Genomic DNA, 13,598 nt, shown 5'->3' on the forward strand with positions numbered 1-13,598 from the left:
TCTGATATTGTAGAGAACTTCATAATTATACATTTCCTGCCACTGAGAGAGTTGGTGTGTAATTACACAGTTCAAATATAATAGTGCTGGTTACTGTTCAAATACATGGAGCTACATGGGATTAAAATGTACTTAACACTAATTACATAGAAATGTGATGGGACCTATTACTGATTTGTTTTGAATATGAAGTGTTCAGGTAGAATCAACCCCATTTGTTTATGAAGGTAGTGTCTACTCCTGAATGCAACATTGCACAGCCATTCAGTTGGCGTAATGCTCTTGATATTTTAACACCTACTTTATAGAAATTATACAAGGAAATACATGAAATTCACAATGAGCTAAATTTTTTGGTAAATAGCTTATATTTATTATGTATTATGGAGTTAACTGATTTTTTTTTTTTTAATTTAGCCAGAACCATCCGGTAATCTCATTAATGAACACCAGATGGCACTGCATTGAATAGCATTGCTTTTTCAATTGCCAAGGAAAGCTGGAAGCGTTTTTTGGAGGTGAACTGCATGTTAGATAGACTCTTGTCTAGTCCCCCATTCTGCAAGGGAAAGTACCCAGATTCAGAAAGGTTATCTCTGTTTCCTCAAGACCAACTTAGAGATAACTGTCTGACCCTGCATTCAAACCCCGTGGGTTTTAAACACACTATCCTAGCTTTCCATGTGATTATGCTTTCATTACATTAAAAAAAAAAGAGTAGCACAAGGATAATGGTCAAATTTTAAATGCTAGATGTGACACTAGGCAAGTCATTTAGCCATTTCACACTTAGTTTTCCTTGTGGAAAAGAAAGGATTAAAAACGCATCCCTCTTATAGTTTTAAGATGATTAAATAAAAGCTCTATGAAATAGTACAAATAGTTCAAAATTTGCTACATAACAAATACTCTAGACATATCGGTCCCCTAGTGATTTTAAGGCGCTATATGTATATCATCATTTTTATAACCCAAAAGTCTTTATTACAAACTTAATTTTTCTTTGCTCTGTTTGAACATGGGCAGCCTTTTGCTATCTAGAGGCTCAAAGATCTGTAGACAAAGAGCAGAATGCAAGCACTCCAAATAATCACACGGGCCAGTGACATGGAAGAGGGCGATGTCTTTGCGCCCTGGTCGCAGCAGGCAAGGGGGCATAACAAGTCTAATGGGTTCTCAAGCGGGCTACTTGAACTTCTCAGGACTGGACTTTTAGACTCTTCACCATTTGAACTTTTCAGTCCTCTTGCACCTCATCCAGCCCATGCACTCTTACATTCTACAATGTGACCACGTGCTGCAACGTCTCTATTAAAGCTTCTGCTTTGGATTTTGGTGTGATATGCATTCTGAGTCTAGTGTTTGCCAATAATTAGCTCTGTATCTTTAGATGGGCTCCTTTTCCTATTATGGCCACAACTTATTTATGTGTAAAATGAAGGGCTAGACTAGTTATACAGATTCTATTTGAAGTCCTATAGTTCTATGAATTATTTTTCTTTTTAATCTTACCTGACACATACCTGTAATATACCTGTACTCACAAGTCTGGTATACTTGTTTCTCCTGAGGGGTCTCCTAGCCCCTAAATAGCTGTATCCTTTTTCTTTCCTACTAGACTTTGTTTAGTTCTCTCCTGCAGAGACAGTGACTTGTGGTCAATTAGATGCTAACAAACATGACGCAAGCAGAGGCTTAATAAGTATGTTCCCAGTGGACTTATCTTTCAGAATCTTTTCTCTAGCAAGCGTTATATCACCATGCAGAGAAGCTCACACTAGCCTTGTGGGGAAATGCCAGAGGACCCAGATAATAGCCAGAATTCAAACATCAGACATATGCTTCATTCAGGCTATCCAATCCACCTCCAACTACTTAATCACCCCCAACAGAGGCCTCCAACATTATGATGTTGCTCCAACCGTGTCCAGACAAATCTCCAACCAATAATTGTGAACAAAGAAATCAGCTGATGTTTTTCAGCTATTAAGCTGTGGAGTGGTTTGTTATATTACTAGATAATTGAAAGGCTATGTTACATTCTGGATTGGCTTTAGCTTAACCTCCCTAAGTCTTAATTTTATTATCTATAAATGGTACATGTTAATGGTACCAATGGCACAGGATTAGTATTATTAAATGAGCTAATACAAGAATAAGGATTAAGACAGTGATAGCTACAGAGGATCTCAGTATATGATAGTGGTTATTATTTTTAAAAAAGTCATTATTTGATAGATTTTTGTCCCCAAATATCAATTAAATAAAATGAAGGATTGACTATAAGGGGGTTAGTGAAATAACTGTAGTAAACCTGCACAGGTGGTGACTGGGAAATCTAGGGTAGCTGCAGTGGTCCAAATATGCCCCAGTTCCAGGCGCTGTTTAGTGTAGTCTGGTGATGTTTTTTAGCTGTAGCTTAAATAACGACAGGGATAATTCTGAGTCTGGGACTTTCAGGAACTTTCTGATTCGTTGATACATTTTTCTGGCTCTTTCTGGGGAAACTAAACTAAGAGATTACTGGTGAAACAGGGACCCACAATGTCCCTCCTTGCTTTAGACATGGGGTACCTGATTCTCAGCCTGATTTCCCCTCCTCTTGTTTTGTTACTATCCCTTCCCATGAAATTCCTTTACACCAACCCCATTCCCATCAGTTAGAAGAACCTTAGTCTGCATCCTTTTGAGAGCTTAGTTTAGGTGAAAGAAAGAGCATGATGGTCAATTGCAAATCACACTTTATCCAAATTTGTGTTATTGCAGGTTATGTTGTCATGGTATTTTGCTGTGTTACAATGCCTTACCAGCATTATCACGATAACATGCAATAAAAGATATGCATTACCATCATATCATATTAACAATTTCATATTAAGTGAAGTTAAGTCATATCCTCAAAAAAGCATTATTAAAAAGAGCTGAACTAGAGCAAATCATTATTTATCACTGATAAAAATTTCCCCTTATGTACAGTGGAGGTAATTGTACATACCTTCTATGGTCATAATGAGGAATATTGGTAAAAATACATGCAAATAGGCTATGATAGTGCCTGGTATAGAACTATTATTATATAACCTTATCCCACTCTGGACAGTATCCCCATCAGAACTCCAGGATTCCATTTACATTACTGTGTCTACATGAAATACTTCCATGATACAAGACCGTGAAAATACCTTATATGGATATTTTTGGACATTTAGCTCCCTGCAATGCATATCTAGATTCCCTAATTTATATACAATAAAATAAATATTTACATTTTTATTTTCTGAGTTGGATGTTAAATTCCTGAGCTGGATATCTCTTTTGCTGCAAACACCTTGCTCTAGAGTTCACCAAGTCTCCTGGGCATTGCCACCGCTCTATAGATCATTCCTGAGTTACTTTATTCCTACAGTAAATTAGATTGAAAGACGACTAGCACTGCTCAGCACACCCATGAGACAGTTGTAACTTGATCAGGGTCATGCAGCCAATCAGTAATGGAGGGAAGCAGAGGTAAGAGACCTCAGGGCAGAGTATTATTAGACCAATGATAAGCTGCTATTTGATCCTCAGGGGAAGTAGGACATAGAGCAGGTATTGAGATGAGTAATATAATGCACTTGCCTAAATCATGTCACTGAGCATCTCTTAGGAAACCAAGTATCATAGACAATGGTGTCATGTAATAGTGAAATTGAAGACGCATCGCTGAAGTGATTCTTTCCTTGTTTCTTTCTTTCCTCTGTTTCTGGGTAGCCATTCTGTGGTTAACTTGAATTAAGGGAAGGAGCAAAGATAAAAGTCATGACAGGTTAGTCTAGGGATATTCCTATATTATATGTATGCTTCTAGAGTATTATACACTTATAAAAACTCTGAGAGTTAGACTTTAATATCCTATACCATGGTCATTTCACAATATTCAAACTCCCTTTTTAATAATTCTGTTGGCAAGTATTTAATCTCTACCTAAGCACCGTTCTTGTCATGAAACTCTTACCTCACAGGTAGCCCACTTATTTCTTTAAAATTTTCTGGCTCAGTAGATGGCTTACTATTCTTAAATTCTACCAATTTGTTCCTCTTTTATTATCTTCTGTGTCATTAATGGATCATCAGATATTTGAATCATAGAATCATGACTTTTCCTTGTCTTCACTATTCTCCATGTCTTCTAATCCCAAGGGGAAGCATCTATAGTTCTTCCAATAATTTATTTCTCTTGTCTCATGGTTTTGAATTCCCTCATTAGAGTGAATAAATGTATTCAGGAAAAGAAATAACCCAGAGATTTGGAGTCAGATATGGCTCTATTTTCAGCCATAGTAATGTACTTGTGATTTGAGACAAGTTACTTAAATTCCATGCCTCTGTTTCCAACTGGCTTGCTTCTATATTTGAATCTGGTCAATTACATCATAGGATTGATGGATTAACAACTTTTACCATCTAAATACCCTAGATTTTTTTTTCTATGTTTTTGTGCTTAGCTCTGAACTTTTCACCTTGTACTTACACAATTGGTGTGCAGAACTAAATGCAGTTTATTGGTGTCTTTTTTTCTTTTTAACTTTACTCAACTTTCAATGTAATAGACTCAGCCCATTCTTACAGAAACACAGAGGTTTAAAAATTATTCAGGTAATTCTGACCAGATATCCATATGACATTGGCTTATATTTTATCAGGGGCTATGTGGCAGGCTGGCTCAATTGCTTGACCAAGGCCATGGAAACTAATTGCATTCCTTGGGTAGGTACCTGTGGAAGTCATAGACTGTGCACTATCCCTGGCTAGCCTTCCTAAAATGTGCAATGATGCTGTATCTTATTAATAATTTAGGGAATATTTCATATTTATGTGAAAAGAACAAATTTTTTTAATAACAGGTTACTTGTTTGAGTTTATCAGCATAGTCCTTGCTATTAAAATGGCAATTTCAAGGAGAGTGGTTTAAGATATTGAAAGCAGTATAGGAAGATCCTGAACTCGCCTCCTCCCACAGATACAACAAATCTACAATTATATGTGGAATAATTTATCTGAAAACTGGATGAACAGTGACTCCACAATAAAAGATAAAGGGTAGCATCTTAGATGGGTAGGAGAGGTAGAGACGCAGTCACACCAAAAACAAACAAACAAAAAACAAAACTCCCAAACACCTCAAGTGTACAGATCCACAATTTGGAGGGATCACAAAAATATGAAACTTTTCCCTCAGGAACAAAGGGCTTGTGCTCTAGATCAGGCACCCCAACCCTTAGATCTTGCACAGGAGATAGGTGCCCCTAAAATGCCTGGCTTTGAAAACCAAAGAGGATTACGTTTAGGAAATAATAGACCTGAAAGGAAAGGAGAACCTGTTCTTAAGGGGCTCTTGTGTAGAATCACTCACACTGGGACCCATAACAAAAACACAATTTTGAAAAGTGCCTAGACATATGCCAAGGAAACCCACTTACTAATTTTAAATGATCTGCCAGAGAGCCAGGAAACAGTTGGGCTCTCTCAAAAACACTGATGGGTGCCAGTTTTGTAATCTCATTCTACCTTACCAACATCAGCTGGCCATACTGTTACAGAACTCTCTCTCTAATCTGCTAGACTCAATGGGAGCACCTCACTAAGAGTCTCTCGACACTCATGCCTCAACTGCACATCACAAAGCCAGGCTGCGAGAGAGCCCTATTCACAGCTGGGCCATGCCACAATTGTGCACTAAATAGGCCAGGCAAGAGTCCTCTCACCATCTGACCATGTCACAGCTATACTCATGTACCGCAAAGCCAGGTCAGGCAAGAGCCACACCCACCTGCACACTGCAGCTAGGGCACACCAAGTAGGAAAGCAGGCAAGCCCACACAAGAAACATTCCTTCAGTGCCAAGCCCTACCAGATGGGAATTGTGCTTTGGTGTCTCATAGGAATGTCTCCTACCCAGGGTCTCTCCATCAAGATTAGGAGAAATAGTCAATTTGCCTAATACCTAGAAACAAACACAGGAAGCCTGGCAAAATGAGGATAGAAAGGAATGTGTAGCAAATGAAAAAAAGACAAAATCTCAGAAAAAGACTTTAATGAAGTGAAGAGAAGCAATCCACTTAATAAAGAGTTCAAACTAATGGTTATAAAGATACTCAACAAACTCGAGAGAAGAATGGGTGAGCATAGTGAGATTTTCAACAAAGAGATAGAAAATATAAGGAAGTTCCAAATAGAATTTACAGAACTAAGGAATACAATATCTTAACATCAAAACAACACTAAAGGGGTTCAATAACTGCTTGGATGAAGCAGAAGTGTGGGCCACTGAGCTTAAAGTCAAAACGATGGAACTCACAACCTCATGAAACAAGAAAAATCTCAAATAAACAATCTAATCTTACACCTAAAGGAAGAACAAACAAAGCCCAAAGTTAGTAGAAGAGGGAAAATAATAAAGATCAGAGTGGAAATAAATGAAATAGAGATTTAAAAGAATACTGAAAATGTCAATAAAACTAATATCTGGTTCTTTGAAAATATAAGAAAATTTGACAAACCCTTAGACTAACCAAGAAAAAAATAGAAAGGGCTCAAATAAACAAAATTAGAAAGGAAATGAGAAAAGTTATACCTGAGACTGTAGAAATACCAGGTATTATAAGAGACTAGAGGTCTGGTGCATGAAATTCATGCATAGGTAGGGTCCCTAAGCCTGGCCAGCAATCAGGGCTGATCGGGGCCTTCCTTCCCCGGTTGCTGGCTGTTGGCCAGGGCCTTCCTTTGTTCCACGCCGCCCCATGTGGTCAGTGCATGTCATAGCGAGCAGTCAGACTCCCGGTCGGTTGAACTCTCTAGGGGACAATTTGCATATTAGCCTTTTATTATACAGGATTACTATGAAACATTATATCCCATCAAATGGGACAATCTGTATTTGTTTCCTGTGACTGCCTTACAAATTACTACAAACTGGTGGCCAAAACAACAGAAATGTATTTTCTTACAGATGGCTCAAATCAGGATGTCAGCAAGGCCAAGTCCCTCTGAAGCCCCTGGGGGAGAATCCTTCCTTGCCTCTGATAGATTTTTTAAAAATTTTAATTCTTTATTGTTTAAAGTATTACATATGACTCCTTTTTCTCCCATTGACCTCTCCCAGTCATTCCCAGTGCTCCAGCACATGCCCTCACTGGTTGTCTATGGCAGCGGTTCTCAACCTGTGGGATGCGACCCCTTTACATATTGTTTTTGTGATTAATCACTATGCTTTAATTATGTTCAATTTGTAACAATGAAAATACATCCTGCATATCAGATATTTACATTATGGTTCATAACAGTAGCAAAATTAAAGTTATGAAGTAGCAACAAAAATAATTTTATGATTGGGGTCACCACAACATGAGGAACTGTATTAAAGGGTCGCAGCATTAGGAAGGTTGAGAACCACTGGTCTATGGTTTATGCCTATATGCATGCATACAAGTCCTTTGGTTGATCTCTCTTCCCTCCCCCCTCCCCCCTGCTACCTTCCCTCTGAGGTTGGATGGTCTGTTCGATGCTTCTATGTCTCTGGATCCATTCTAGTTCATCAGGTTATATTGTTATATTACACAAATGAGTGAGCTCATGTGATATTTATCTTTCTCCAACTAGCATATTTTGCTTAACATAATGCTCTCCAGGTTCATCCATGCTGTTGCAAATGGTAAGAGTGCCTTCTTTTTTACAGCAGCGTAGTCCATTGTGTAGATGTACCACCATTTTTTAATCCACTCATCTGCTGATGGGCATTTAAACTGTTTCCAAATCTTAGCTATTGTAAATTGTGCTGCTATGAACAGAGGGGTAGCAATCCTGAGAAAGAAGAACAAAGTTGGAGAGATCACAATACCAGATACCAAGCTATATTATAAAGCCACTGTTCTCAAAACTGCCTGGTACTAGCACAAGCACAGACATATAGACCAATGGAACCGAACAGAGAACCCAGAAATCGACCCAAGCCATACGCTCAATTAATATTTGACAAAGGAGACAAGAGCATACAATGGGTCCAGACAGTCTCTTCAATAAATGGTGTTGGGAAAATTGGACAGATACATGCAAAAAAGTGAAACTAGACCACCCATTTACACCATTCACAAAAATAAACTCGAAATGAATAAAGGACTTAAAAATAAATGTGAAACCATAAAAATCTTAGAAGAATCCATAGGCAGCAAAATATCAGACCTATGTTGTAGCAATATCTTTACCCATACAACTCCTGGGACAATGGAAACTAAGGAGAAAATAAACCAATGAAACTACGTCAAAATAAAAAGCCTCTTCTAGTTTCTTGTGGTTTAGGTGTTCCGTGGCTTGCGCCTCCAGGTATTCCTTGGCTTTCTGCACTTACCTTCCCATGGCTTTTTTCCTCTTCTTCATGCATGTTTTTTTCTCCTCGTGTCTTTTACAAAGTCACTTGTCTTTGAATTTAGTACCTACATGGATAATCCGGGATGAGGTCATCTGGAGATCCTTAGGTTAATAACATCTGAAAGACCATTTTCCCAGATAATGTCAGATTCCCAGGTTCCAGGATACGGATATAACTTTTGGGGGCCACCATTAAACTCCCTACTGCACATAACAACAGAACATTAAAATGCCTGAGACAAAAACAGATAGGACTGAAATGAAAAATAGACAATATTATAGCTGTAAAGTTTAACCTCTCTCAGCAAAAAGGCAGAAAAGCAGAAGGGATATAAATGACCTAAGAGCATAATACATCAACTGAGAAATAATCTTAGTCTCAGGGGTCGAAGGAGACATGACTACTATATGTATCCTCACAGGATCTTAGAAAAGAAAAAAGGACATTAGTAACAACTGAATAAATCTGAACAAAGCATGCACTTTAGTTAATAAGTGAAATAGTTCCTTACTTTTGATAAATATGTGATACTAATATAAGGTGTTGACAATCGTGTAAACTTAGTTCAAGTTATACAGGGACTCTCTGTACTTACCCTTGAAATTTTTCTGTAAATCTATAACTATTCTAAAGTGAAATATTTAATTAAAAATATCATATTGCTTTAGTATAATAATAAACATAAACTCTTATTAAAAATTTGGAAACAATTAGACTTGTTATAACCAATACAGTAGTTGAAAAATAGTAACATATTTGAGTTTCAATGCCTGTATGTGAAGTGCATACTTTCCAGTTTACCTTAGTCCCTCTTTTCTTATTACCTTAAATATAGTCTCTCTCACACATTTATGCCACATGTCGAGCTTCTTCAGGCATATGGTATATAGCAGCTTCGAAATCATTTTGTACAGATCATTAAAATCTTGTCATAAAAATATTTTAATTTGAAACTTTAAGAATGGACAAGGAGAATCGAACCAGAATCTCTGTCTTAAATTAGCCCACCAAAGCCATTTCCACCAGATAATATGATGTACTGATATCTGCAAAGAACTTTGTAGATCCTAGCATGAAGTAATTATTCAAAAAGTGCTGACTGGCTTTTAATTCTGATGGACAGTAACTCTATAGCATAGACTAAGGAATGCAGAATTAGGGAAGGAAGAACAGAACCTGTGAAAACAGCTGAGGAAATTGAAAATATAGGGTATTTTTGACAGGAACAGAGAGTTGTTAAGTTCTGCTAGCACAGATTTGTGAAATATTTGCAAAGTAATTATTATAACTTCTTGTATCACCTAGAAAATGTTGAGAACAATGATAGGGACAACAGGTTTTTTTTTTTTAATTAAAATTTATTGGGTGACATTGGTTAATAAAATTTTAAGTGTACAATTCTATGATACATCATCTAAACATTACTTTGTATGCCCACCACCCAAAGTCAAATCTTCTTCCATCACCATATCTGACTCCCTTTACCCATTACTCCTCCCCACCCCCCTTCCTTCTGTTAAACACCATACTTTTGTGTCTATGAGATTTTGTTTGTTTGTTTTTCTTGTCTGTTCACTTATTGCTTTCAGTTTTATATCCTACAGTTGAGTGAAATCATATGGTTTATAAAATATTTAACTGGTTTAACTTTAGGAACAGACTTAAATAGAATATTTTAGGGGTGTCACTATAGATTCTGGCTTCATCCAAGAAGCTGGCAGTTTGCTTGAATGTTGCCATGGGTACATGGTACAGATGTCAGATTACATAACTGTTCTGTTTTGAAATGTGTTTCTGTATGTGTATATGTTAGTATAATGCTCTTTTTATGAAAATAATAGGCCTTCTGGAAGCCACTTACCTTGGACATCTCCATTTTATTAGATTTTTCATTAGTTTATTTGAAACTATAAGGAAATGGATAACAAAATTTAATATCTACTAATGATTCAAAAAGTAACTATTTAATTTTTAACTCAGTCCATATATTTTTCCTCATAAAATAAATCCTAAAATATTTACCTATCCAAATATTCAATTTTTTTTTCAAATTTCCCTTGTGATCCATACATGCCCTTGACTCTTTTCTCTACTGTTGGAATGAAAATGATGTGGTTTTAAATGACAATTAAGTAACAATGGAAGGAAAAAATAACTCTACATTCCTGAGTCAGAAATCAAATTTTATTCAAAATCTTCTCCAATAGTACCTTCTTTCCTCCAAGTCCTTCAAAAGGTTAAAAGGGGAAAATCAAAAGAGATTCTGTTTCCCTGTAAGGCAGTCCAAACTAAGAAATCCCAACCCTACTATTTCTTCCTCTCTTTCTTCTTTCTTGGGACTTCACTAGTCCTAGCCATCTTAAAATGGACTGGTTCCTGTGAGACCTAGCAGGAATAGGAAAAAAAAAAAGATTTTCTGATAAATAAAAAGTGGTACTCTCTAGGTACAACGATTATGTAAACAACTGATTACAATGTGATGGAATAAGTTCTCCATCAGTCTGTGGGAGCCCAGGGAGGAAATGGTTAACTACATAGATCAGTGATGGCGAACCTTTTGAGCATTTTGAAAAACCCTAACTTAACTCTGGTGCCATGTCACATATAGAAATTTTTTGATATTTGCAACCATAGTAAAACAAAGATTTATATTTTTGATATTTATTTTATATATTTAAATGCCATTTAACAAAGAAAAATCAACCAAAAAAATGAGTTCGCGTGTCACCTCTGACACATATGTCATAGGTTCGTCATCACTGACATACATGAATGGAATAGATATTAAGAAAACACTGTAGGAAAAATATATTGCAATCGGTTTATAAAAGTAAATAAAAATGACATATTGCGAGTGAGAAAGATGATGTGCCAGACTCAGAGAAGAACTTGAACAAAATACAGAGTTTAAAATATACATATCTGACTGTATGTGGGGAACCGAAGTCAGTTCAACATGTTTGGAATGTGGTTTATGTGGAATAATATAATGCTGAAAATTCAGAGGGCAGCGCTACTGCCTATTCCAGGAGGTAAGTCAAACTAAGACTCACTTACTTTTACTCTAAGTCAAGGCACACAGAATAAAAAGTTGAGCAACACATCATTCTTGTTGAAGATATTATAATCAACTAGAGGCCCGGTGCATGGACTCATGCACAGGTAGGGTACCTCTTGAAATCCAGGACCCCTTGGGGGATGTCAGATAGCCAGTTTGGGCTTGATCCCCACAGGCTCAATCCAGACAGGAGAGAGCCTGATCCTGTGCATTGAGTGCCTGCCCCCTGGTGGTCAGTGTGCATCATAGCAAATGGTCAACGGTCGTTTGGTCGCATAGGCTTTTGTATATACAGATGTATTATACAAAGAAGGGGCAGTTTCAATGCAGAAGGATAATGTATGATTGAGTTATTTACCTCATTCTAGTTTAAAAGCTAAAAGAACAACTAGGAGTCAGTTTTCTGAACCTGGACATTGGGATTGTAAAGTAACTATGGTGAGGGACATAGAATTAAAGGAGTTGGTGACTATGAAATATTACCAGATGTGCCTACCCCACCCAACCCCTGACAGCCATGCCTGGCCTCTGGCTTATGAAGTCATGAGAGTCTCTGGCCTGTACTTGCTCTGAATAAATCAGATAGATTCAAATCACTGGTTTCACAAGTCACCATTGGCAAGTCTGAAAAGGATGCTGAATGTCTGTGCACAACTCAAGACCACTACTGCCCTCTCCTTCCCAATATGCATGCCTCACTACTACCATCTTTTGACCAACAGAACAAACTCACTCTTTTAATCCAGTTTATAGTAGTTACCACTGGGAGCCTTTGATATCCAGGCCAGACCTCACCTAGGCCTGTACACTCTTCTTTAACTCACTTATCTTCTTTTCATGTTTGGTTGTTCTCTGTGGCTTTTACCATCAACTGGCATTCTACATATTTTATTTATTTTTCTTTTTTGTTAATCCTCACCCAAGAATATTTTTTTCTATTCTAGAGAGAGTGAAGGGGAGGAGGCGAGACAGAGAGAGAAACATTGATGTGAGAGAGACACACTGATTGATTGCCTCTCGCTTGTACCCTAACTGGCGCCGAGCCAAGGAATGTGCCCTTGACTGGAATTGAATCCAGGACCCTTCAGTCCTTGGGCTGATGTTCTATCCACTGAGCCAAACCAGCTAGGGCCATATTTTATTTCTTGAATGTCTCAATAATTCAACCACAATATTTTCAATTAGGTAAGCAATTCAGAAGTCTGTTCCTCCCCCCCGCCCCCATCCCCACTGCTATATGCCAAAATAGCCATATAACCATGTGGGGCACATATTAGGAAATCAACATGTATATTTTGAAAGGAAAAATTGATTGGAAACAAAAAGTAATAGGAATCATTAAAATAGCTTATATTTCTGAAGAATGGTGGTTCTATAGGATCAATACAGGATATAAGAAAAGTTGCTGCTTTGAGACAAAATCTGATATTTAGCTTTGGACATGTTGATTTGTAGGAGGCATTGAAATATATGTTTCAGAGTGGAAAAGATGGCTCTGGAATCTTAAGGAAATATCAGACCTACAAAAATAGCCCCAGGAGAAAAGGTCTTAACTCAATATTTAAACAACAAAAAAAAACCCTTTTTTTGTGAGAAACATAGTCTTTAATCTTGGAAATCATTTTCCTTCCTAATAGAGATATGGTCAGAATTCTCAATGAACAACTTAGTAACTCCTGCTCTATAGGAACATTAGGCATCATATGTGTACAGAATTCCTGCATTCAGTTTTCTTAAACATCTTTCAAAAGGAGGATTAATGAGTCCTCTTTGGGAAAGCATTTATGCCAGTGGCTTGGGTGTCTGTTAGTAGTTTTAAGGAGTGTGAAATGTCCTTCCCTTTCTGTAACAAATATGGTCGAGTCTCAGTAGACTTCTGCAGCCTGCATGTTTGGAAGTAAAAAGCCACTGACAACATCTGGGCTTTGTCAACATGCCTAAAAGCAACATTTTCAAAGGTAATTGTGATAATGCAAAGGGACAGGGGCCATTCCTCTGTCTTCCCTCTGTCAGCACTGTGGGTGGGACTCCAGGCTTTCCCTTAATTTATGTGAATCTGTATCAACGCTACAGAATGCAAAGTGAAATAAGGAAAGGACATTTTTAACTTCAAATTCAATAATTTTAACTCAAGGT

This window comes from Myotis myotis, unplaced genomic scaffold (genome assembly GCF_014108235.1).
Source record: "Myotis myotis isolate mMyoMyo1 unplaced genomic scaffold, mMyoMyo1.p scaffold_m19_p_10, whole genome shotgun sequence".
In the NCBI taxonomy this organism is placed as follows: domain Eukaryota; kingdom Metazoa; phylum Chordata; class Mammalia; order Chiroptera; family Vespertilionidae; genus Myotis; species Myotis myotis.